General features: G+C 40.2%; 1 protein-coding gene across 3 annotated transcripts in view; it reads right to left on the bottom strand.

The window, feature by feature from the left end:
- CDKL5 (cyclin dependent kinase like 5) overlaps window positions 1-14,435 on the bottom strand; it is a 123,156-nt gene extending 108,721 nt beyond the window's left edge. For all 3 annotated transcript variants that reach the window (XM_065637099.1, XM_065637123.1, XM_065637118.1), the window contains exon 1: window positions 14,372-14,435. The gene's annotated coding sequence lies outside the window, so the exon portion shown is untranslated. The remainder of the gene's footprint in view (window positions 1-14,371) is intronic.
- Window positions 14,436-24,164: the final 9,729 nt, after the last annotated feature.

The raw sequence follows: 24,164 nt of genomic DNA, 5'->3' as shown, positions 1-24,164 counted from the left end.
CTTCAATATTTTACTTTAAAAGCAGTCTACAACTTAGGAAGTCCTTTGTTTCAGTTCCTATTCAGTAATTTCAAATGCCAAGCCAAGATCTCCACGGTCCCCACAATTCAAAAGAAGAAAATTAAGAAGTTCCAAACAACTTCCTATATACCTAGACAGGAGCAGTGGCACTCTGAGGTCTGCTCAGAACACCTGAGCTCGTGTCATTGACAAAACTGCAAAATCTACCTAAAATGCATTCTCAGTATATCCACCAGAAAAACTCATTTCTACTTCAGCTCTATCTTTAGATTTCTTAAGTAGAATAGATGAAAACATTTGCTGTTCGTATCCTCCAGCTCTGATTCAATTAAGTTGTGCCTCAACTGCAAGGAATACAATATGGGGATAGTGTACAGTATTACTATATCAGTAGAGAGGCAGAAATCATGTTTATTATTTTGCAGAAGGGCTACTTGATGACCATATTCTTTAACTAAAGGAATAATTACAAATAAGTGTCAAAGAAAATGCTGACCACTTTTTTACCTTAAAACTGTATAAAAAGCATATGAATATCAGTGCATGAAAGAACAAAGGCACCAGCCTGAAGGGAACGAAGCAACAACAGTGAAAACCACATAGCAAGTTCCAATACAGCCCAGGACATTCACCGTTTCTACCAAAATGCATAAACATGATGTTTTCTCAAATTTTGCTCCCATTTGTATTACTCCAAATTGTTTCACGAACCTCTTAAAATAAGACATGCAAAACAGGCAATTAAATAGGCCCATTCAATGAACTCAAAGTATTGTTTCAGGTCATGATCAGCACAACTCCTTATACTGCATGGATCTTGAAAACCATGCCTATTTATCCAGTTTTTCCAAATGTAATGTATTTTATTTACTCCACTTAATGTATCTGAACAACTGTCTACAGTCATTTAGTCCATGGCACACAATACTACCAGAACTTCTTGAAGGCACGAGGGCAATTTAAAAACACACATTAAATGCTTACTTGATGTCCCATAATTTTGGAAGAATTTTAAACAAAAAGGTCAGACTACTTGTTTGCTAAAACTGACTCTCAAAAGTTCTGACAGAAGAGATACAGTTTTCAACATCTAACAAATGCATGTAAATAACTATTAACTATCTGGCAATTTAACTATTTCACACTATCCAAGGATCAAGTCCTATTTTGACCTAATCATTCTGTTTTGAAAGGAAAGGTTCGTAAGGACCTACGTCTAACATTGTTTAGATTTTAATTCAAGTATGACATGTTCACAATATTTTAGAAGCACAGTAACTTGAACCAAAATAAGCGTTAGTCAATGGCTGCACACTAGAACTCTTATTCACTGGGAATTTAGTCCGGTTGTGACCTTGACTTATACTCTACTTTGTTTAGCACTCCAATCACAGCTGTACCCTACACAGCTACCACTGGCACACACAGACAGTGCTCTCTCACCCCGCTACTGATATCTTAACTCAAAATCAATTTGGAAACTTATTTTGCATGTTTCTCCTTCAAGAGGATTACATTTCTCCTAGGTAGTGCAGTGCAATTGCTCAACGCTTGCTTTCATCTTTTTTTTCAGATGAGTTTGAGCCTATGTTTCTCCTCCTTCGATGATTTGGTTTTGCTATTAAGTGGCAGTATTATTTTCCTCAGGTGGAATTATTAGAAAGCATCTTAATAACAACTATAAAACTGACAAGCACAACATACATTACTGTATTCTGTATTGGTAAGGAACAACGTTCAAAAGAGAAAGTCCACTTGTCTTTATTTAATCAGAGAAAAGGGAAGAAGACTTATCAAAATGAAGAAGTTAGTAGAAAAATAATACGGTAATCACATATTCCAGCAGAAGATTTCCTTAAAAATTATTTCAAAACCTTCTCTTCATACTGCAGTATTCCATATACCTTTTGGATAATTTCTCTTCAGTTCAATTTCAATATAATCTGTGGCTTTCATACAAATACTTTCAGTTTTCTAAAAAAACCAAAAAAACCAAAAAAGCCAAAAAACCCCCACACCACAGGGAAAAAATAAGCTGTTAGCATGTTTCTTAAACATATATCAAATGTACAAAAGGTATATTCCTTGTATGAAAAAAAATCCAGTATTTTCCCAATATCAATACATCACCATTGGCAGTCCCACGTAAAGTATCATAAATGACTATAAAAGTGGTCCACATGAGACTCAGTGGCATACAGTAGAACTAAAAACAGCAGGAAGACATCCCTAAAAGCTGCTTTTTAGCCAAGCTGGATTAAGTACAGTACAAAATAAGGCTTTTGTAATTTAAAACCTGATTTGGTAACAAATAATTTAACAGTTTGATGTATAATAAAACTGTAGAGCATTAAGAGTACATTTTGTACATTTTTGTACTCTTAGAGTCAATCTTAAAGCAAACATCACAGGAAATTCTCTACCTTATGAATACTCATGTGCCCAGCATCATTTGCTCTTCTACCACTAGCCCTACAGAACCTAAACATGAGCATATACTACGCTACAGTAATATACTTGTGCTTTTACTTGCAAAATGCAACTATACAAAAGTATTTTCATGCAAGTGTTATGATATCTTAAAAACAACCTTGACTTTTGATATTTTACTTCTAGACTTGAAGTGCAAGTTAAGGCATAAATAATGCTTCTCTGCTGTGGTATCATGATGAAAATCTGTTCTATAAACTACCAGGCATTGGCAGACATTAAGCAATTCACATCACGTTCAAATTTATTTCTGGTTTTCAGCAGAGGAACTTCACCACCACCGTCTGCCATATGTAATGAATATGAAAACCTACAATTTCTTTTCATCTGCCCCTCAGTTCCTCAACAAAATGTTAAAAGTCTATCAGAGAAGGGAAAGGAATTTAGGGGAAATTCACCATCCATCTCACAAATGTAATTTATTTTAAAGGTCCACTTTAATGTTCATCTATCATTGCACCTGAAATAAAATCCAATTATTTCAGCTTCACAGGTGGACTGGATTTTCATCCTAAGAGATAGAAATGAGGCATGAAATGGTAAAAAAAGCCCATAAATTAACATTGCACAAATATATATGCTACATGCAGAGCTGTCAAATCCTACACTTTGAATATTAAATTGAATCTGCAGCTCCCCGGCTTAAGCCTTTAGCATGATGTATTCTCTCAAACATGAGCAGCACAGCACAAGGACCACTATCCACTGAATAATCCCACCTTTGGGCAGTAGAGCTGGCCCAGGCAAGTGCTTCATCTTGAGCAGGAAGGCTCAGCGATAGTGGGAGCCTTGTCCACAGGGGCAACCTCTCACCACAGCCTTGTGCCAGACCCTTCTCCATCACATGGCCCAGCACAAGGCACACAGTCTTCCATGAAACCCAGTACACAAGTCTTCCATGTCAGGGCTCCAAAGCAGATGAAAAAATCTGCAAAAGTGCTCAACAAAATAGCCCCATCTTCATCCCTGCTTCCATTCCGCTACTGCAACCCTGCTTCCACTATTTAATTCTTGGCATTGTATGCAAAATCAGCTTTAAGGATAGGAAAGATATCAGATTTTCCTTTCTAAGTATTAGTTAACATTCACAACAGGTAGAAGAAACTGGAAGTGTGCATTTATCTGTACCGCAATTTCCATAAGCACAAATTAGGATGAGGGTCCCACCATACAGCCTTTACCCTCAAGATGCAACAGTACAAAACACACTCTAATTTTCATGCATTACATGCCCTCCACCATCAACCTTGTACATTTTGTACTACAAGTCATTCCACAAATTTGGGGGTATGCATGTTTTTTGGATAGTAAAGGTGCTTCGGGCTCCACAGCTTGTGCATTTTGTTGGGGGCTGTTCTGTTGTAACTACTGCTGTACTTTACAAAGTAAAAAGAGAAGAAAAATAAAACCAATGATCAAAATCAGGAAGTGAGCAAGGAGTTATATTAAACTGTAAGCAATGCAAGAAAAATCCAGAAGAGTTTGATAGTCACAAAGTGAAAGCTACAATAGTCTTGTAGCTACAATACTTGTAGCTACAAAGTAAAAGCTACAATAGTTAATAGTCTTCAAAAGTCTGAAATATTAAAAAAGAACTAGTATTTTAAAAAAACATAGCTTTTGATTTTAGACTGGAAAAGTAAATTTACTAAACCGTTTATTCATATTTTCTGTAATTGCACAATCTTTTTTTCCCCTAGCATTGAAGCTTTATGTAGTCTAATTATTTAAAAGGACAGCATACTAGCTAACAAGCTTGATTTGTCATTCCATTTTCAGTGAAATAGCGAACAATAGCTCAAATGTTATTTTAAGTGAATAAAACTGGAACAGTCAAACAAAAGGTCACCCATTTTCCTGGTGTGGAAAAATACAGACTAGGCCTCCTGCCCTCCCAGGGCTGTTCAGTACTTTGTATCATCAAAGCCAAGCAGACTTTGGCCTTAATACAAATACCTTCCTATCTCCCTTCATCCACACATATTATTTGCAGCATGATTTTAGTCACTTTATTTTATGGTGACTTGTATAAACAACTTTGATTTTCTTAAAAAAAAAAAAAAAAAAACCACAACCACCAACCAACACCACACCACAAAGCCAACACATGCAAAAACACACACCACCACATCTCCTGGTCTCCAAACTTAGCATTAAAGCAATCTATCTTAAGTTTCAAATAAATTGGTTACAAATATACACAGATTTTTTTTTCTGCAAGATACATCGCATAATGAGTCAACAGAAGCAACTGAAAAACAACTAGCTTAACAGAAGGCCATGATTTTTTTCAAATATGCTCTTCCCTCACAGAGCTTTAGGTAAGTAAAATGTCAATATGTATAGAATTTACTGAAACAGATTCAACAATCTCCAAATGACAGAAATAGCTATTTTTTAGGAAAAGCAGAGTCAAGGTTCACCTTCTGAAAATATTGTTTTGTTACTACTACTGTGGGCATCCCACACTATCACCTTCATACTGAAATCTGGTTTTATTTATAACAGTAGTAGAATTTTTAAAGAAAGTCCAGCAACCCATTTGTTGTGTTGAAGTTTCAGAACTCTCGAAATTCTAAACTGAACATTTCAGCCCTCCACGTTTTTCAAGAAATATTTCAGTAATTTCCATTTGTTTTGCTCTGCTACAGCACCTCTTTTCTCTCTAACCCCCTCTGTTCTATATCTGAGGTTCAATGTTTGAAGTTCCTCCCAGTTGGCTGTCACTCTTCTTCCTGCATCAAGTTCATATTTCTGTCAGCGATTTTGTAGGATATGTACGACCTCTTACCCACATACATCAGATGACACGTTTTCTATTCCACCTACAATTCTCACCTTTTCCATGCTCTTTATGATAGATTTCAACTGAGCAGCTCTCCCCCCAATTTCCCTTAAAGATAGGAGATTCTTTAAATTTCAACACAATTTCCATCAGGCAATGTCAAACAGGTCACCCACAATATCTCTGGGTCCCATGATCACCCATGAGAGTACCCTTACTCCCCTTCTACAACAACATCCCCGAATTATTGTCCCTGTGATGTCCCTCCCATTATGCACAACTCAATAACCCATCACATCAGCTTCACATCTCTATACTTCCCACACTGGCTTGGCAAAAGGCAACGAATGCCATGATCATGTATTACTACAGGCTGACTGCAGCGACACAGAGCAGAGTTCCCCAACTCTTGCCCAGTCTCTTCTCTAACCGTCTGCTTGTTTCCTTAAGACCTGTATGCCTGCAAGAGAGCTGGAGAACACTGCCCCTTCTGGCAAAGTCGACTAGAAATTGAGCAAGTGGTTCAGAAGTTACTGGCAGGGTGGGAGAACAGGCTAATGGACAGATGGATGGACAGATGGAACAATTGCATAAGCAACCTTCCCTCAAACCAAAATAAAACTCTGAAGTCCCACCTGTTCCACAAAGCATTTCATCACCATTAGCCACTCCTCACTTCAAGGTTTTCTGTTTTATAATAGGCTATACTGCATAAAGTAGTACTTCTAGTCTATGGACTTAACAGGTCAACACACTACTGACTGTACATCATGATGTACAGCTCCAGCACTCCATAAATAACTGTCTTTAAACACAAGCTGTACCCAAACAAGATTTCACAGTTAAGTAGAAAAATAACAGTTGCATAAAAACATTATAATGGCATGTAATTTAAAACATCATAATAATAATGCCAACAAAAAAATAAGGGAGAAAGAAAACACAAGATTTTGGGGTGGAGTTTTTTGGGTTGGTTTTGTGTGTGTGTGCGCTTTTTTTTTTTTTCCAAGAAGTAAAAATAAAGACTACTACCAATTAAAGGATCTGCAAAGGCGTCTTGCATTTCAACAGCCTAAGATCGTGTGAAGGGATAGAGAAGAAGCTGTGCTAGATGAACAGATGGATCAGGAAAGTGTGAAGAGGTCCATAAGGTAGACTCAAGTTTTTCAAGCATGAAACTTCTGAAGTGAGCATAGACTCACAGATATTTTCATACAAGGATTAGTTAAGGTGAGGGATTTGGGGGGTTTGTTGTTTTTTGGGGGTTTTTTTTAAAGCTTATGTGTGTAAGTAGATAATAGCATACTACATGTACATATTCAATGTGGTGGACTTGGGGATACTGCAACTCCATCCTTGCCTAACAAGCAAGGAAAGGGAGACTCAAAGCATTTTTGCAAAAGTTAAGCAAACAACCAGACAGCAATGTTGTGGGTGTGGCAGATTAAGACCAGAAACAAACAAAGGGGGGAAAATGAGAGTCAAAGAGAAAACAAACAAACAAAACCAAACCAACAACAACAACAAAAGCACCTGCTTGCACCGAAGACCTTTGCTTCCTTTTACCTGGAATTCTCTTTTCAAGCGCTCAAAAGAAGATAGCACAGCAGTGTCACTAAAATGAGCTAGGCATAGCAAGAGGCGGGGCAGGGGAAAGGTGCTCTGGAAAGAGAAGGATAATTTAATTTTACACAACTTTTTCCTAGTGACATTTTAGGAATAGATATATTTTTAGGAAAATACTGCTTTTGAGCAGCAGGTCTAACTAGACAACCTCCTGAGGTCCCTCTTCCATCCCTGATGTCAAGTATCACTCCAAAGTACCTCAAGCAATTCTACTAAGAACGGCAGCAGAGTTGGGGAGCAGGTATTGTATATTTATTAATAGATTTAGCCTCACCTCACTGAACATCCATCTTGCAATAAAAAAGGATATCATTAAAAAAAAGTGAATGTTCTAAGGTTCACAACTGAAAATTATTAACATCTATTGTCACTGCTAAGACAATTGCCTACTCTTTGACTAATAAGCAGCTTTAATTTTTAGATGAATAGTTCTATACATAAGCAACCCATTAGCAAATTGAACTTTTTATCTCAAATGGTGCATAACATAAAAAGCAAACTTGTTCTAAGTTATAAATCTATACCCATCCTCTATTTTTCATCCTCAAAGTATATTCTAATAACACAGAAAACACTTAAAAGCTGCCACTACATCTACCAACTATTTTGAACTACATGAAATGGAAATATCAGTTGAGATGCAATACTAAAAACGGTTTAATATACTGTATGAGGTGCCGTATGTTTTGACAGTTTTAAGATTTCTTCACCTGTGAAGGGAGTCACATAAAAACTAAAGTCAGATGTGCCCCAATCTTGCATACACTTCTCTACAAGCAATACAACTGAAGTTGAACATATGTTTAACTTACTACATGTGCACAAATATTTGCAGAGAGGGCTTAAGTGACTCCAAGGAAAAAACAACATGCTGCCAAGCATTCAAAATAAAAACCAGAAGAGCAAACTTTTCCTGCAATTTGTTTTCAGCTACTGTAAAGTTTTTACTAAACACAGCAGGTTAACCGGAATTTCAAACAAGTACAATAGCTCTGATAAGAAATGCTTCATGAAGAGCTATGACATATCCTCACCTTCCATAGACCTTGGGTTTGCTACTACTATTTCCAAAAATGCAATCTATAAAAAAAACGCACCATCTTGGAAGATGCGGAACAATCAAACCACACCACATTTATTCATGGAAAGCTGCTCTAATAAACCTGCGACTAACATAATACGCTTCAGCATGCAAGACACTCTTACCAGACATACCGAAATTTGTTCTAAGAGCCAGCAGAGAGGAATATCCAAATCCTTTCAGCAAGCTTTTCAAGCTTATCTACTATAGGACTCTCATCAGAACATGGTTTTCTCTTTGCCACCATCTAGAAACGTGCAGATGAAAAGGGAAAAGAGAGAAAGAGAGCAATGCACACCACCAAGCATCGTAAGCCTGCAATATTCAGGGCACACTGGACCTTCTGCTCAACCAACACCAGCAGAGTGCTGAAGCACACATAAGTGAACCCAGGGAGTTTGAGAGATGTGAATTGCATAAAAAAATAAATATTACCTTCTTAAAATTGGGAAGTGTAGCAACAAGTAGGAAGCTTATAAACACAAATTTACTGTGCTCTCAAGTTTAATTTAAAAGTTTCTATGCTTTAAAAATACATTAATACAGAGTCCCACTTGCTGCTACAAAGCTTAAAAGAGTTACTAGCTGGCAGTTGTTTTGTGGCCATGAAATCAGATTGTTCTAACAAGTCAAAATGTCACTCAGTCTATCACACGCAGGCCAAACAGAAAGATCTACCTTCTCGAGGTCAGAAAAGGATGAGTCGGTAAAGCAGTGAACTGATGTACACTCAAGCAGCTATTCACTTACTTCATACGTAAGTGGGACTTCACAGCTGAGTAGTTGCTCATTTCAGATGCATTAAGCTGAAAGTAAGCCAAACACACTGAAGAACTCCTGAGTGATAACAGGCCAGATAACTACTCCATATAATTATCAATTCAGTAGGAACTTTAAAAGAAAACAACAAAAAAACACGACCAAAAAAAAAAACCCACAATCAATTTCAAGATCACAACAGCTTCTATGACTTTGAAAACTAACGGCTTCCCCACAAACACAAGGGCGTCACAATTAGTTGTTAGATGATATCAGCCAAAATATAGTTCAAAGGAACTAAGCTAAATAAGAATTCTGCCCTACAAATAAACCATTGTAAGCATCAACCATTAGTCTGAATTCACTAAGAAATGTATAGCTCCTACATGATGACTTTTAAAAACTGACACCTACCTATGAAAACAAGTGGAGGGAATTAAAAAAGTTTAGTTTTCATATTCAAGCTCCAAGAATATTTTTATACTTAGAAAATGAATATTTGATTCTACTGAACCTTACAGACACATAATCCTTCCTTTCCTTCAGTTGCATGAAGCAGTGTGTTACCATTAACATGTGTACTTCTATAGCTATCTGTAAGAAAAGGCTAACAGAGACAGTAATAGAATTCATCAAAATAATGGAGCTCTATGTGGCTGGCATAATGAGGATTCAGTTAAGAACTGATGCACATTTTGGTTTTCTTCAGAGAATAGATTTGTTTTTTTGGTTTGCAAGCTTTTTCTTCCCCCCCGCCCTTTTTTTTTTTTTTTTTTTTTTTTAAATATTGCCAGGCAAGTATTCCTCATGAATGCCACCTACAGCAAGACTATATTATTTTTCAAAAATAAGGGTCAGTGTTAAATGAAGTTATCCTATTGTTAAAAACACATCGACTAAAGAATCAATTTTCAAGACGTTAATGGACAATTCCAACACTAGAAGGTTCAACCATCTCAGATAGTGAATACAAATTTGAAGCCAGACTGGAACACACTAACATCTCTTCTGAAGCAATGTTAGAAAAGATAATTCTAATTGCACTAAAGCAAGAATTAAAAACCTCTGGAGACCTAAACACTTCAGTATCACAGGTAAGTATTATAGAAAGTAATCATTTATTAACTACAGCTATCTATTTATTCCATACACATTTTCCTCATTTTAAGACACAGCAATAGATTATTTTGACTCCACAGCAACTAAACATAACTTAGGTATCAATCTTCATATGAACAGAGGAAAAGAACACAACACTAACTTGAAAGCCTATACATTCATTTCTGAAAGTTATTTCACCTAAATGAAACAGGCATGGAAGTTCTCTGAAGTCTAGCCTATTCCTGTGAAATTCTCTTGGCTGCCTCAGAGAAAGAAGAAAAAAAATATATGCAATATTTCTATAGCAACAGAGTTTAAGACATGCAAACCTTTAAAATTTATTTTGTTTTTTCATTGTGATTCCATCAAGATATTTCACACAATTATTTCTGCTATGCTAAAGTATCTTATTTACCACAGTGACAAAGAAATATATTATCACATTCTAAATAAAAAAAGCTTATTTTTAAAAGCTGAATACATTAGTGTTGTGAACATTCAGAAGTTTAACATTTTTCCTTCGTCCATATTTAATATTATGAAACTGAATAGACTTGGCAAGAGGGCTGATGTTTTAAAAGTTATTTCCTTAGTTTATTTATATATTGTTTTGATGCTCCTTTTAATTTATATAATGAAATTAATTCTTACTGCTTCTGATGCAGAAAGCTGATATTACCATTCACAAACAAGTCTCCATCTAAGCACTGAAGTATTACAGTTAGAAAACAGAATTTGGAACCAGGAAATAAACTCTATTACTCATTACGTTACATATAGTCTTTAGTGACTGTAAGTCACTGATCATACTCATATCTTGATGTTCTGATGTAAAAATCAAGATTAAAAAAATCTAGAGTTGCAAGGTTTAGCTCATGAATGGTACTAAAATTCTTTAAAATTCTCAAATAGAAGTTATGATAAATATAAGACATTCTTATTCCTTTCACACGATGAGCACACACTTCACAATTACTTCATTTATCCCCCGTGTCAACACATCTTCAGGGTAGCTCCTTCTTATTACTGTTTCATGACCTATGTTCATGGTCTGCTCAGAGTACGCATATAAGCTCAAGAAAATTCTCATAAATGAGAATTTGTATCTTATCCAGAGCTTAAGTAATACCTAGGAAAACTGCTGGTTGGTTGCTTTTTGGTTTTGTTCTGCTTTGTTTTTTCCAGATTTCTACTGCTGAGTGTTGTGTGTTCAATAGAGAGAAAGCTAATGCTTATATGCGAACAGTTTTCAAGAGCATCCATATATAGTCAGTATTACTAAAAGCTATTTTTATAACAGCACTGAACTGGCTTTTTGTTATATAGAGGGAAAGGGTGTTTTCTGCATACAGAAATTATTTTCTTATGCCACCTTGTACTTGCAGTCTTAGGTCTCCTCCCACTCACATAGTCCTGCTCCATACAACAGCAATAGCATCTGCTAGTGCCAAAGCACACTGGCTCTATAGTCAATTATACCAGTGCTCCAATAATAGTTTCCAACAGATTAGCCCAAACATCTTTATACAAAAAACCTCACTCTATACCAACCATACAACTTTTTACATTTTCCTGTAACTATTTCACTAGTTAAAACGGCTTATGAAACCAATATTCTCAAGAGTTTTGTTAGGAAAACAGAGCTACAGTAAACATTTCAGTATTTGACCCTCAAAATGTGGGGGTTTTGCCTCGTCATTAAACTAAACTGAAAAGATCTATGAGAACATCAAGACGGATCTGCAGTTCCCTTGTTTCGACACTTCAAGTTTTGAAAACTGAGCCAGAGCAGATCAGCTACAACACTAACAGCTTTGTTACAACTCTCCTTTTAAAGTCAGACAAAAAGGAATCAAAACATATTTCCAGTTTCGGCTTCTATAAAAGTTCAAATCTAAAACATTTTAAAGAATATTTAACATTAAACGACAATGGATTATATATCATATTCATTAAAATTGTCAACATTCAACTAAAGCTAAAAATCAGGCATAATGCAAGTATTTTTTACATGAGGATTTTTGAACAATGCTAAATGCTTTCAACTGTAGGCCTAAGCACTGGCTGAAATTAATTCAAGAGATCTAGTTCCAAAATATGGTATAGCACTTGCTTCTTGCAGCACTTGGTAGCTACAGCTTTAGATTGACCCTCTTTCCTGTAACCTATGGTCCTTCACCAATTGTAATACATCATCCAGTTTTTCTGCGTGTCAGAAAAATCTAAGGGGCTAAAACATAACAACAAAGATGTTGATACAATTTTGATTTAAACCCCTAAATACTACAGTTTTAGGTAAATACCGACATTTAAACAAGTCCATACTCCTGGGAGTTAATCAATGCAGAGGCTTCCTTAGGCAGAGAGCCCTCTCCTTGCAGAACATCTTGCTATAAGTACAAAAGGGGAGATTTTGCTTCCTATTGCCAAATGAGCCTAATTAGAGAAATCCTAAACACCCACAGAACTAGATGTAGTATTTAAGTCTGTACAATAGAAAAAGCCAATATTTCTGTTATTCAATGCACCTATTAAAATGGCGCTTCATGTTTCGTGTTTATAAGAGACTTGCCCCCCCCTTTTTCTCTCCCCCCCGCCTTTTTTCTTTTTCCCCCAACTGCATCTCTTTGCTGTTAAGCCAGCACAGACACACACTAAAAAAAAAAAAAAATCCTAAAGATCATGTTTTAGGCAAACTCAACAGACTATGCAAAATGTTAGTTTTGAGACCCTTACGCTGAGATCTGGGGGAAAAAAATAGTTAAGTGTCCTCATAGATAGTAAAATGAAATGAGAATTGTAGATTGTACTACCCAAGAAACCATTATCAACTGCCAATATACAACTTGATCACTCATTATACTGGACACCAGTGGTGCCCAGTGTCTCTCTAAAAAACATCAGAGAAGCATGAGGACAACAAAAGAAACTAACAGGACCATTTAAAACTTCTCTCCTACAACCCTGCAGAACCTGAAAGCCATTCATGTTCTGCATCTATCAGTATGCCAATGGATCTTCCCAGCCCTCCTCTGTTTTATATTCTCTCACAGCCTATTTGAGATGTTCCAAAGCTTTGCTAAACAAATATCTATTTACAATAAGTAAGAACTCTCCCAGATACAACTGTAGACTAACGTATTACCATCTTGACAAGTCTACCACGTAGAAGTCAGGTAATAGCTTCCCTCACCCAAGGCACAGCACATAGGAACTTGCATGATCATTACTAATTTCACTATGGCAGTTTCACACTGTTGCTGTTCCAGACAGCTACCTGCCGCAGCAATGGTAGGCAGTACACGATGCAGACAGAAGGAGGATCTCCGAGAGTGAGGCTAGAGTAGTTCAGCAACAGCATGCAGAACCCTCACACACACCAAAGAGAATGGAATAGGAACAGAGCTTCTTGCTTCCCCAGCTCAGGCAGAGGCATGACTGCAAACACACAAAACCCCGCTTGGAAAAAAAAAATAAATTAAAAAAAAAATTAAAAAAAAATCATTTTCCCTTCCATATGCTCAAGTCCAAGGATAGCAACCGAGTTTCTCCTGCTCACCGACCAATATAAAAGGTGAAACCCGAGAGCAGAATCAAGGAATAGCCCAGCAATGGGAATCCCGGCATCCCTCTTGTTCCTAGCGGCTCAAACTGAGGCACAGCCGCCTCTCCTGGGTGTTGTCCCCTCTGATGCTCTCCACCACCACCTACCTACCTGATAACAACTAGTGTATTTTCTCATAACTAGCACAGAAAATGCACAAGCCCAGCAACAGTGCGACTGATTTAAAAATAAAACACAAACAAGCAAACACCAGAAAAGCAGACGAACGCTCCTTCCCCCAAATCATAACAATTCAAGGAGTATCTTTTTAGGAAAAGGCAGGAGCGCTGCCAGCCAGAGGGAAGGGCTGTGAGGGAGGAAGCGGGCAGAGCCAGCGCAAGACAAGGAACACGAGCGGAATCCCACAGGCGGCCGCCCCCCCGCCGCCACCTCCCGGGGCACCTCAGTCAAACCACCGCCAGAGGGGCCGAGAAGGGGCCGCGCCCGCGGGCTCCGCGCTCCCCACCCCCGCGACGGGCGGCGGGCAGACACCGCGCCGCCGCCAGACCCCGCTGGGCACCGGGGCCTCGCGCTCTCGGCTCCCCGCCGGCCGACCGCACCTGAGCTGCGGAGCGGGGCGCGGCGCCGGCGCTTGCCCTCCGGCGGAGACACCCACCGGCCCCGCTCCCGCCGCGGCAGCGCCAGGAAACGGCTCCCGGCGGGATGGGGGGGCGGGGTAGGGCAGGCGGGCGGCGGCCGCCCAGCGGCAGCGGGGCCGCGAGCGGCGGGGGTTGCGCGGCTGGCCGTTGGTCGGGGGGAGGGACGGAGCCGAAGGAAAGGGGGTGAGGCGCGAGGCTGCCCCGCCGCAGCAGCGAGAGCCCGGCAGGCGGGAGGTGACAGGAGACGGCGGCGGAGGGCAAGGGCGACCCCCCGGCGCTGGCCCGGCCCCGCGCAGCTCCCCTACCTCCGCTCCGGCGCTGCCGCTGCTCGCCGTACACCCGGCGGCGCGCGCTCACCCGCCCGCCACCGCCCCCTCACTCCGCTCCCCCGGCCGCCGCCGTCCCTCCCTAACGCGGCGCTCAACCGACCCCACTAGCCGCCTGGCCCCGCCTTCAAGTCCGCACTGACACCTCCTCCCACCAGTAGCAGAGGAGAGAGCTCGCCACAGGGCCACGCCCACACTCCTCTGGACCAATAGAAGCTAGCCATGAGCCTCTCCCTCCGTCCCCCACTGGTACAGTCCCTAGCCTCGGCACAGTCCGCCTGCCCCGCAGGTTGGGTTGAGTCGCAGCTGCCGAGCAACGGGCGCGGGGCTAGGGCTGGGGCTGGGGCTGGGGCGCGGGGCGTCGTGTCGGGGAAGAGGCGGCGGCGGGCGGTAGCCTGGGGTGGGTCCGTCCGCAGGAGAGGCGGCCGTAGTTACGAGTGACACCTCTGCTGCAGGCAGCGCGGGCAGGTGGAGGTGCGGGGGGTCAGGCTCCGGCAGCAGGGCCGGGCCCTCCCTGGACAAGGAAGGGGGCAGGTGGCTTCTTGTTACCGGGGGGGGGTCGCCTAAAATATGGGCGCTTTTTTTTTTTTTTTTTGGCTTTTTTTTTTGGCATGGAAATCGGTCCACGCCCCCGGCACGCAGAGCCGTTACTCACCCGTGTGTGGGGCGGGGAGGCGGGGGGAGAAGTGCCATAGGAACTGCTGCTGCTTGTGCTGGCTGGATGGCTGGCTGGATGGATGGACAGATGCAGAGAAAGGCAGTGGGAACGTTAAAAACCCGTATCTCCTTTTTCCTCAGATCAGCTCCTGAAATGGTGAAAATGTCTCCAGCACTCAAGCATTTTTCCAGCCTTTACAAACCCGCGATCTTGGCTTGTAGGTTCTGTCACTGGCACCTGTAAGGCATGCACTTTCAAGCTTTGCTCACACAAATTAAAAATACGGTTAAAAATTAAAGCCACTTTCAGCTGCCACTTTCAGGCAAACATCGAATATCAGATGCATCATGGCAAAATGCAGTTCTGCAAGTTATAGATGCTCAAACTCAGCTCCCATTTTTTGGGTATGCTTCAACGCTTATTTAAATTAGAAAACTGTTATGAAGCCCACTGGACATAACAAGCCGTAGGACTCAGTGATGGCTGAGTATTGGTAATCGTTACACTAACCAAAAGTGTATTTCTTTTCTAAGGATACAAACCTTAAAAAAATCTGCACAGACAGATAGCAGAACTTCAGGCGTTGCAGTGCATAAAATCAGGCACCTCATTTTCATTTGTCATTCCACACAGACTGCTTCATGGGCCGTGGGGGACTTAAGTGTTTTAGTTTGGATCTGGGATGCACTTTCGAAGTAACCAATGTTGTTATCTCTGCCTACAGTGCTTTGATTCACAGTGTGGAGTGGTGTTGGAGTGCACAAAGTAGATCCCTTTTGGACGAAGCTAAACTGGCCAACGTGCTCCAAGAGTGCACCTAATGCATTCCAGCCACAAGTGAGCACTCAGTGCAACTCAAACTGAACTAATCGAACAGTAGGAGTGCCTGAAATGTGTATAGCTTGGAGATTGGGCCCTTGGTAACAACTGTTGCACTCTTAGAGGTCTTCTGTTAGGCCTTGGTGCTTCCCAGTGTAGTCAAAGACTTGGGGCTTTGTAGTTCGGAAGAGAGGTCCCAGAAGATTTCTAACGTAACATCTGAAAGACCTGATTCATGGTTCACAGCAGGCAATCAAACTGATCTTCTGAAATTTTGATGCTTGAAAGTCTGCCAAAACTCCCGGTTTGTACGTGGATCTTCCCATATACTTGTGTCAGGAGTATATCACATCATCCATAACTGTAAGGATAATTTGAACTGAAGTTCAAGGTGTGACCCTGTTGTCTAAAGAGCAGAAAATGTGCTACCAGTGTTGCTACTCCAGATATTGTCAATGGCTTTGTGGTCCATAATTATCCCCCTATGACTGTAACTGATTCCCAGATAGAAGGCAGTGCCACAAGTTAAAAATTAAGATTAATGCCTGGGTAATGCTTTAATGCTTAAAAATAACTAATTGAATTTCTGGTAACATATGCTAGCAATTAAAGTATTTTTTTTCTGTCAGTGTACCTTGTCATTTTAATATGAGGCCAGATTGTAAGCGATGTAGTGCATGTTGAATTTTTGTGAGAACGCATGGACAGAACCACTGCTGTGGCAAAATCCAGCAGAGAGCTGTGGATTTATTACAACCTACACAAAATCAGTTTCATTTCCTACAGTGCTTTTCACAAGTAACCAGTTTCATGCACTAACATGATGTAGTTACTATTTTTACTGAGATGTGCCTTCTTTTGGATGTTTCTCATAATATGGTATGTGATAGAGAAGATAGAATACTTCATAATAAGCTTTGCTTTAATAAGGACAGCAGTCCATAATTTTACATGCCTGAAAGCAAACATGATAGCTCGCTTGTCTTCTGGGTTTCTTGAATATTCATCATAATATTTTCCTCCCTCATCTTGTGGTTGTAAAAGAAATATTAGAGTACAACAGATTTTTGTTTACTGTGTCCGAAAGTTAAGGCTAATTTCACTCAACTGAAAGGATGGAATTTTCTAATGTGAACCCTTGCAAATCAGGCATGAATGTGGAGACCAAGCCCTTTTTTTTTTTCTGATATGCACATCATTGTCTGTAATAGAAATGTTGTTTTGAGAAGCTAGACTAGACTCCACCAAGTCACACACCAAATAAAGAAAAAGGAAAAAATGTCGTTTACCAGGTAAAACAAGCTTCTATGACTCTGAAAACAAATAAGCAGCAGGTCTCATTCATAACAAGATATCATTTTTAGACATTTTTGCCATAAAAAGGAAGGGACACACCCACATTGAGGCCATCTTAGTTTTTTTTCCCGGGACTTCTAAGGGGGTTGTGGTGTTATCCACGCCAGTGACAAACACTTTAGACAGCAGCCAGATTGCCTTGGCTTCCTTTTTTGGTCCCGCAAACCAGCTGGCTGGGTGTCAGGCTGGCCCTCCAGCACAGATCAGAGTGGTCTGATCTATTCGGCTGGAAACGGCGCCAAGTGCCAAGTCCTGCACGTGTCTTCCCCAGGAGCGCCTGTGAGTCATTGTACCAGTTAGGCGCACAGGCAGCTACTGGTTTGATGGCTGACCGAGGTAATACAGTCTCAGTAGGAAAGAGCTGCTTACTCGCTGCATCCGTAGCAACCCACTGACACCTGAGAGCCAAGCAGGAATAAATTTGACACAAGTATCTGTGGAAGTGGATGGCAAAGAGGATATTGAGCAAGTAGTTCTATCCACACGGTTTAGACAGGTATAAATGTAAATACATGGAGCAAGATGCTGTCATCACAGCATTTTAGAAGAGCCTTTAAAAAGACAAAAGCAATGGGAGTTTTGCCTAGCTGAAAAGTGCAGAAATTGGCACATGGATAGGAGTAGATTATTCATTTATTCTTTCTTGCAGTGACATTTCATTACATACAAAACAAAAAACATGAAGAAGTGAATAGATATTGTTTCTTTCCTAGGGTCTTGAGAGAAAAGAATGCAACAAAAGGGAGCGATGCTGGCTTATTATTATTCTCTACAAAGTGGCTGTTGCTTTCCCAGGAACCAAGCTCTCGGTTGAGCAAGTAGTAATTTAAAAATAATTTTATCATGAATTTCCTATACAGTGTTGCATATTTAATACATGCAATAGAGGCCGACAGTCACAATTCTCAGGTGGTAGAGTTTGCTGTAACTGCACTGACATCCTTTTACAAAGCTTTTCTTAAAATGTGTATTTTAAAATGTGTAATTTGCAAGTATTGCTCTTGAATAGGATCGTTTCATTTTGAAGACTGGGTTCATGATCGAAGACTTATGGCTGTATTTCTCCCTTTGCAATCATTTCCATGCGAGGGCTACAAACCAATTTTTTCTTCCTCCGTTTGGTGGGTGCTACAACCATCCTTCACCAAAACGGCAAGTGGTTCACTCCACAAGATCTGCCTGGGACAGGTGTTTGTGGGGATTCATCAGGGATGAGGGTTTTCTGCACATCCCCCCCAGCAGCATTGCTGGCTGGTCTGCCCAGCACTTCTAAGTCAAACAGAGCCCTTCAAGGGGTGGTGGTGGGGAGTAACAGAAGAAAGAGTGCTTGGTTTGTAAGAAATGGGTTTACTGTCTTATTTAACAAGACTTGTTCAGGCTATGAAAAGTACCAGTGATCTAGAGCTTACCTACTCTCTGCCTCATAGTTTAAAAATAGATTTTCTGTGCTGCTGAGCCACCTGCTGTATTCTCCTCTTGTGCATTACCACTGCCCTTTCTCCTGGCTTCCTAAACATATGTGGGTAGATTGCAAGATACACATTCTGCTTTTACAGAGCCAAGGACTCAGCCTAATTATAACCTGCAAGATCAGGATGTGACTGTTTTGACTTGCAGAAGGAAGGATGAATAATTTAATTGTTGATATTTAATTTGTTTAGATAATCTGAACTTGGTCCACTTTTTACAGTAATTTGTTGTGGTTTTGACACTGCTGATACCTGATGAAAATGACCTATGTGTGCAAGCCATCCTTTGCATTGTATTTTCCAATGAAGTAAATTGACTTCTAGCTAAGTAAAAACACTCGTGTTGTTCTTTTATGATTCTAAAGTCAATGTGTTTTTATAACTTCTCCATGACAAGTAAACAGTACACAGAATAAAGTTAAATAATATTTATTTCCAGACTGCATTTATTTAGACAATTTGACATTTCAAGGAACTATACATCTTTATTTCAATAATAATGGCCAGTTATGGATAATGGATTTCATTCATCCTAGTGTGTCTTACTGTGTGTAATAGGCACCTCCGGCGTGCACGCAGGTAGCTTTGCCCGTGAGGTGTTTCATCCTTGAGCATAATTCATAGTTTTATGTCAGCATTTGGTTGCAACTTGACAGGGGGTAAGATGACATGATTGCAGGGTGGCTTTCTGTTGCAGTAGTCCCTGTCTTAAGCTCTGAAGGCAATTCCTGTTATGTCTAGACCAATCAACGCTGCAGTCCATGGCTTATCTCAGAATAATGGCACTGACATACATCATTATAGTCTCACAGATCACATCGTCTTCCACCCCTTTTTTTCCCCCATGGAGCTCTGGTGCCCCTAGCAATGATGTCTGAAAGAAAACAGATTAGATAGGATAGCTCACATATTCTTCCTGTGATTATTTTCTTAAAATCAGTTTTGTTTTCAGAGCATTTGTAACTTTCCATAAACAGTTTCCCAAAGCATGCCCCTCTAATTATATTTAAACACTCTATTTTCCCTCTCCATCTGAGTTCTCCCTCGTACTCCTTTCTCTCTTGGTTGCATTTAAGCTTTACTTATTTACTGTTGTTTTCACCTATACCAGCAGCATCCCCTACTTGGGGGTCTTTTGACCTACTGTCTAAGAGAACAGGTTTCCATAGGAAAGAAGCATCACCCTTCCTCTCTAGAATAATTAGAATTTATTAACTGTCTTACTAAGCTACGCATGTTGGAGAGCCCATACTGCTACTTTTAGCATTTGTATACAGAATCCCAAAACTTTATGTATGAATCAGTAACATATGAAATATTGCATCTAGGCTGACATTGTCCCACTAAATGTAATCTTCAATTAAATCAAAGATATAACTTGGTTGTAATGTATTTTTAGCAGTGGAAAAGATATGTTTGATTTTTGTAGCCTGACATACAGAATAATATGTTCTAAAATATGAATTTAAATATATCAGAGAGAGAGGGGTTGCACAACAGTATCAACAAAGTTAAGATGTTACAATTGCTACCTGTCGTAACATGTATTATCATCCCTATTGTACTTAACAGTCCTATTCTTGGCCAGAATTTTTATGTAGGTGGACCAGATACTATACAAACACAAAATAAAATGATCCTGGCCCCAGAAACCTTATAATTCAAGAGATAACAGATGAGAGAGTAGTGGGAAAGAATGAGGTAGTTCACACGGCATGACAGACAATTGCCTAGACTTACCCAAATCTGTAGCAGCGTGGCAAAGGTAAATTTCAAATAGAAATTTTTGAGGAAAATACTGAAGTGGCTTTGTTGATGTTTATGAGAAACTCAGCAAGAGCATGTGGGAGCACTATGGGAGACAACATGGATGTGCATACCTGGAATTTTAACAAGGAGATGAGAAGCATGATCCTGGGTAGGCTGGATGTGAGAGCTTGAGAGATGGTACGGTGGGGATAGATTGCAAATGGACTTGAAAATGAAGACAGTGTACACTGATGATATAAAGATGAGGAGAACAAAGAAAGAATTGTAAGAGAGGAAGATTTGGACTTACCATCTCCCTGGAGGATGATGAATTATTAAGGTACTGCATAGCAAGGATAAGGAAACAGATGTTGCAGCAATCAATATGTGGCATAATGAAAATTTGTATGAATTTTTAGTATGCAGATGAATGCAAAAAGCCTTCTACTAGAAATTTTAGAAGAAAGTCTTGTTAGGATTACGGCATAATTTGGCTATGAGAAAAAAGATGGAGGTGGAAAGTATAGATAAGTGGCAGGCTAGATATGATTTGTCACAGTGACTGCAAAGGAGATGGAACTGAAAGTGTTGTTTTATACATACTGTTCTTGGGGTCATGTCCCTGAAGATGAAATACGAGCCAGATTTTTTGAGACTTTCCTTTGAATAAAAACAGGCAGATCTGGAGTGAATAGATGAATATTCAAAATAATAACTAAATCGTCATAGGGTTAGATCATCATACATGCTGGAAGCGGTCTTGAAAGTACTCCAAATGGCATGAAGTGGTAAAGGACAGATGCACAGAAGGAAAACAAAAAAAAAAGACAGTCATGGAAAGTTAAGGAGAACAATGTTTCAATGATGGATTATTTTTCAACTTTGGTTAAGTTCAAAACCAATGAGAGACATAGGTAAGGGCAGATGATGTTGTGTCTAAGGGGAGAAATCTAGTTTACAGAGATTCTGGGATGAAAATGGAGAAGAGGTATGTTCAGTGAACTTGGAGCAGAGCAGTCTGTAGCGGGTGAGACAAGAGGATCAGAAAAAGTGGTTTTGGTGGGTGTGCTGGTTTGACTGAAAATGAGTTAATTTTATTCATGCAGTTAGAAACCTTTCTTTCTCATAGCTTTTTCACAGTCATTATTTGGCTTAGTTTGAGAACAAGAAATAACACCCCGGGACAGAGTTAATGTTTTTAATTGCTCTGGTCTGAGAGCCAAGGACATTCTGAGCACTCTGCCCACAGGTGTGAGGCATTGAGGAAGGGGGGCATGGATGGGGCAGAGCTTGACTGACATCCAGAATGATCAATAGGAGTATTCCAACCCACTAGCATAATGCTTCATATTTAAGGAGAGTCGGGATCTTCTGGTCACTCTCTCGCTTCTTGGCTTTCTTTGCTCTTTTTGTTGGAGCTGGGAAATTCTGTTCAGGATGTTTAGTTCGGCCTTTTGCCATTTTGCAGAGGCCTCGGGGCCTTTCTGCCTTTTTTCTTTTTTTCTCTCTTCGGGATCAGCTCTTTAGGACTAGGTGCTGTTTCCTGGGACTGGCTGCTTGGTATGGGTGGAGTTTGTGAAGAATTGCGTTGAGTATATTTTATTTTATATTCTATTTCATATATATATATTTACTAGTAGTGTATTAGTATTTTTGTTTCTCCCTTCCCTTTTGATTCTCTCCCCTATTTGGGGGGTAGGGAGGTGGCTGAGTGAGCGGCTATTGTGGTTGTATTGCTAGCTCGGGTTAAACCATGACAGTGGGAGCATGAGAACTGAAGGAGGAGTGAACAACGGTTTTCTCAGGATGGAAGAACTGAGGCAAACAGAGGGCTTGGAAAAGAGAAATTCTTAATATGTGACATGGAGGAAGGAAGGGAGTTACAGAAAGGGAAGTGATGGAAAGCAGATGTCTTCATGTAGAAGACATTGGTGAGATCCCAACGTGGAGAATGAAGGAGATTGCAGGCACAGTGTAAGAGGGAGGATGATTCAGGGTAGCAAAAAACCTACTTGAGATGACAGATGTTCTCCAACTGGAGAATGGAGAATTACTTGAATAGGAAACTGGAAGAACTGAAGATGCATAAAACAATCTTGCAGTGGGGAAAGACAGCTCTCGGGTGAAAAGGGTGAAGAGTGAAGCAGGCAGTAAATGAACAACAATCTTTGAGATAGAAGGAGTAAGGAAAGAAGAAATGTGGGAAAAGAGGAAATGAATACTGATAAATACCAATGACCTAGAAATTGTGGAAAGATTATGTGACAAAGCATGAAGGAGAAGAAAACCTTAAATATGAAGCTGAAACATATATGATCATTGTTTAAAAGGGAGAAACAGCACCAGAGATCTGAGAATATGGCTGATGAAAATCAATGCAAAACAGCAAGTTTTGGTATAGGGTGAGCTGAAGGAGGAATACTGGCTGAACACAGAAGGGAGACGTGGGACTTTTCAGCAAAAGGATTGGATGGATCAGCAAAGACTTACACGGGATACAGTGAAAATGAAAGAATGTCTTGAGTTGAAATCAAAGAACAAGGCTGAAGAGAACTGCTGCATGGAGAGCAGACAGCAAGAAAATGATAGAGGGAAGTTGAGAAGAGTCGTATTTAATGCTGCTAAGAATGGGGAAGGAGTATGAGGGACGTAGCCATGGAGGAGCATAGGCAAGGAAAGAGCAGAAGCCCAATGTGACTACCATTAAATGAAGCTGGGGGGAGAAATGCGTGAAAGAGAGAAACCTCTGAAAGACAGGGAAGAGAAACAAAAGGATCCAGGACTTGGTGAGGCTGAAGGGAGTGACATATGAAGAAGTCATAGATGACAGGGGTTTTTTACAGAGACAAAGAGAGTGGGAGGAAAGAAGGGTGTGGGTTTGAAATTTGAAGCTGTGAAACAAGACAGGTAGAAGCTGCAAGAGAGGAAGATATAGCACAAGGCAAGGCAAAAGTTTCGAACTTAGGTGGTAAAATTAATGGTCTTAAATTCTGTTCAGCCATTTCAGTAGAAAGTGGCTTTAAAGCATAATTCCTCAAAATATTTTTCTCTTTTCTTTCCAGAGATCATCTGCAAATAGTTGCTGAGATGTGTGCGCTTTCCTCCAGGGTGGGTGGAGGGAAATGAACTACTGATTCCTACTCTCTCCTGTTCGATGTGTTCATTAGGCTGGTGGAAAGGCTGATAGAAACCATATTTAATAAAGTAGCAGGTGACTGATTTATCTGAGAGAAGGCGAAGATGTTAACAGCATAATTCCTAAACTAATTTAGATCTTTCTGTTTCATCACATTAGGCAAGTCTGGATGGATGATATCCATACTTGTGCTTAATATGGACTTCAGCTTGAATGCAACCTAAATGGCTGAGACCAGGTTTATTTCAGCATTCTGCGTGGAGGGTTCTGCTACTTGATAATGGTGTTTGTTTCTGTCTTAAGGACTTTCCTGTTTCTCCAGCTGTTTCTGCAAATTAGCAGCAGCCATGAAAACTTCTTTCAGTGTGAGCTTTGCTTGGAAGTGGATACCTTTTTTCTCCTGGATGTGGACCTTGCCGCTTCTCCGTGCTTTTATCAGCTGGAGTTTGGGTTCCTGTAGAGAGTGCTCCATAGAACCATTCCCAGAGATCAAAAGGGAGTTTCCCCATGTGAGCACAGAACACCCACTGGCTGGGCGAGTTCCTCCTGATGTTCCCAGCAGGCAGCCTTGGCTCCTGTGGAATT

Source organism: Caloenas nicobarica, chromosome 1 (genome assembly GCF_036013445.1).
Source record: "Caloenas nicobarica isolate bCalNic1 chromosome 1, bCalNic1.hap1, whole genome shotgun sequence".
Lineage (NCBI taxonomy): Eukaryota > Metazoa > Chordata > Aves > Columbiformes > Columbidae > Caloenas > Caloenas nicobarica.
The sequence above is the reverse complement of the archived record's forward strand: the minus strand, read 5'-3'. Positions and strand labels throughout refer to the sequence as shown.